Raw genomic sequence first — 3,945 nt, forward strand, 5'->3', positions numbered from 1 at the left:
CTAGCTACTCCTTGTCAGCTGCACTGGGCCGAGCGGTGGGTTGTTACAGCAATTTTCGGTATCTGTCCCAACCTGATACTGATACAGCATTGTACCATGTTACAAGTCTCTGATACTTCTGTATCAGATAGTCCCAGGAGGCAACAAAGCTCCGCCTACGCAGACCGTACGTCCAGGAAGCCACAGCCTACCTACAACTTATGATCGATTGGAATGTAATCAGGAGAGAAGCAAGCCCCTATGCAAACCCCATAGTTTGTGTGAGTAAACGAGATGGAACAGTGAGACTGTGTCTCGATGCTAGGGAGCTCAACAAAATCACAGTCAAGGACAGGGAAAGTCCCATACAAACGGCAGAAATTTTAAGATTGTATCAAGGTGTGAAGTATCTCACTACCATGGATCTGTCGTCAGGCTATTGGCAGATACCATTAGAACCTAATTCCTGCCAATATACATCATTTCTGTTCAGGAATCAACAGTATGTATTTACAGTTATGCCATTTGGACTGTGTAACGCAGTGGCTGACTTTACGAGATGTCTAGACGCAACCTTAGGACCCGAGTGTCAGGGATTTGCAAGGGCGTATGTCGATGACATATTAATAACATCATCAAATTTTGAAGAGCACATGCAGCATGTTGCCACTGTACTGCACAAACTGCAAGAGGCAGGCATGACTGTGAAAATTAGAAAATCTGTATTCTGCAGAGAGGAATTACCCTTTCTAGGTCACATCCTCACACCTGAAGGTATCAAGACAGCCCCAGACAAGCTGCAGAACATTCAGGAGTTTCCTACACCGAGGAACGTGAAACAGCTGAGAGTGTTTCTTGGAATAATTGGGTTTTACAGGATATACTCCAACCAAGTTGCACAGTGTGCAGTTCCGCTGTTCGGCCTATTGAAGAAAGGTCAGGCATGGATGTGGAGTGAAGAGCACGAGCAAGCCTTCCTCAGCTTGAAAAACTTGTTCCTGACTGAACACGTCATCTACCATCCAACCCAAGGGAAGGAATTTCTGTTATACACAGATGCCTATGACACAGCTCTAGGATGCAAGCTTGCACAGGAGGAAAATGGAATTGAAAAGACTGTAGCAATGGCTAGTCGTACTCTCAACCAGGCCGAGAGAAATTACACTGTTACAGAGCGAGAGGCTCTGGCCATTATATGGGCACTCCAGAAGTACAGGGATCTGCTACTTGGAGAAACAGTGAAATTGTTAACAGATCACCAGGCGTTAACATGCCTTAAGGCAGGCAAGTTATTTGGTAGCCGCCTTACGAGATGGTTTTTGCTACTGCAGGAATATGATATTCATATACATCATATCAAGGGATCTGCCAACACCACTGCAGATTATCTAAGTCGCCTGCATGAACTACAAAAAAGTTCACCATCTACATCAAAAGGACAGAAGGAATTTCTAGTGGCACCAGTATCCACAGAGATATTCAAAACCAACCCTAAACTCCGAGATATCCTGAAGGATATAAAATGTAAACAAGCAGATGAGTACTGCAGAAACACCATCAACCAGCTGCAGAAGCAGTCAGCTGATAATAAAATTCACCAAAATTTCTGTTTGTCAGCAGAAAATGTTTTGTTTGCCCAGTCAAGAAAGAGGGGCATTTTCGAAGATTACTGGAAACCAGTGATACCAGCTGATTTGAGGCAACCAATCACCTGGGAACTACATGTAGCCTTGGGACATGTAGGGAGCAAGAAGCTCATTGAAGCATTAAAGAGGCAAGTGTATTGGCCTAACATGTCACGTTATATAAGTAAGGTCACAAGTGCCTGTGACCTATGTCAGAAGGTGAAACCACCTGGACAACACCTGCATGGAGAGTTGCAGCCCATCGTTCCAACAGCACCATTGGAATTATTATCAGTTGATTTATTTGGCCCCCTACCACAGTCAAAGGGAGGTGTTAAGTATGTTTTTGTGATGCAAGATGTTTTCACAAAATTCACAAAATTGTATGCAATTGTGAACCCAACTGCAAAAGCAGTTATGCAAAAATTAAAAACTTTCGTTGAAGAAATTGGTTTACCTAAAGTGATATTGTCAGACAGAGGTACCCAGTTTACCAGTGATTTGTGGCAAACAGGAGTCAGGAAATTAGGTGCAATACCTACAACTATCAGTGTACGACATCCACAAAGTAACCCTGTGGAGAGACTCATGAGGTCAATAGGGAGTCTTTTACGTACGCTATGCCATAACTCGCAGCAATCATGGCGAGATAAGTTGCCATATGTAGAGTGCGTTATTAACCATACTGTACATGGTTCTATTGGAGTTACCCCTGGAGAAGCTATGAGCCTGAATAGATCGGTGGCGATCAACCCGAAATACTTACCCCGATGTGAACACACCCCTAATGAAGAGGAAAAACTACCTACAGGAGAAGAGGTAGAAGCTCTAGTGAAGAGGAAGTTGACAGCAGAAGCTGACATCGGACGCAAGAGGAAACCAGCATCAAAACTAGCAAAATTTAAAATTGGAGACCAGGTACTGAAGAAAACAACTCCAGTAAGCAAGGCCTGGGAACATGTAACCAAGAAATTGTTTTTGTTATTTGAAGGTCCTTATGTCATCACAGACATAGTGCAAGAGAATTGCTATGCACTAGCAGAGCCAGCAACAGGCCGACCAGTAGGCCGGTATAATATAACGCAGCTAAGGGAATACAAGAGCCCTACTACTATGTAAGCAGTACCGACCTAAGCTGTGAATGCCTCGTGAGGGTACAAGGTATAGTACCATAAACAGCTGAGAGCAGTCTATGTGTAAGTTCCAGACCAAGGATCTGAACTGTACAGAGGAGTAAGTGTATGTCACTGTGATTATGTGATCTAGTAAGCCATTTGAGGCATAGTGCAGCCACTGTAATTTGTAATGTTAAGCGGAGGTGTAATTCCCGCTTGTTTCTGTGTAAAGGTGAAGTGAAATGCCACCTATGCAGATATTTACCCTGTGGTTATGCGGAAGTGTAATTCCCGCTATATTGCTGTATTTGAGGTGAAGTGAAATGCCACCCATACAGATGTTATTGTAGCCTACGAAGCTACCAGTGTACAATGTGTATTGTATTTATGTATCAGTTGGCTTGCACAATTCCTCGTATGAGTATGAACTCAAATGTCACGAAGGCATATATTTAACACTAGACTAGCCTATACCTATGTGAAGCTGTATTTACTGTGTACTGACAAACGAGAAGAAATTGAGCTTATTTAGTGTCGATGTAACTATGTGGTATGATACCCCATCCTGCTGTGTAAACATATGTAAACACTGGCATGCAAAGCATCTCTAAAAGCACATAACACTTCGCAACTACAAGCAGAATAATATTATGCAGGTTACCTTGATTTATTGATGATGCTGAGTAATCCAATAGGCGTCGTTATGTTGATGATGAAAAATAGAAAATCACTGAACTTTCTGCTATTTATAGAAGAACTCACTAAGATTTTTAAAACTTCACTATTTTATCACCATTTCTGGGATGAATTTAGGGAAAAGAATGATCTTTAGGATTGCATTCTACCCAGAATGCAGATTAGAAAAGTATGCACTCATTTTGCATACAAATCCAATCAGATTTTAAAGAAAATATTTAGTTTATTAAACTTTGGATGTCAAGGTATTGAAATTTTATGAAATGAAAACACGAAATTTTGAAATCAATGATTTTAAGGATTTATTGGGAGAAGCCCCTATACAAGAAAATTACGTCGTCTCAACACTATTCACTCGCAGCACTGTTATAGTTGCTTGAATAGTATTCTTCGAATGATGTGAAGAATAGCGAAGAATGTGGATCTGAAAAACTCAGGATCTAAGCCCTTTGTCGCGAGAAGTGAAGGTACTCCGGCAAACAAGTGTCCACAAGCAACTTCGCCTAACAGAAGCTTTAGAATGGTAAAAG

This window comes from Bacillus rossius, chromosome 3 (assembly GCF_032445375.1).
Source record: "Bacillus rossius redtenbacheri isolate Brsri chromosome 3, Brsri_v3, whole genome shotgun sequence".
NCBI lineage: Eukaryota > Metazoa > Arthropoda > Insecta > Phasmatodea > Bacillidae > Bacillus > Bacillus rossius.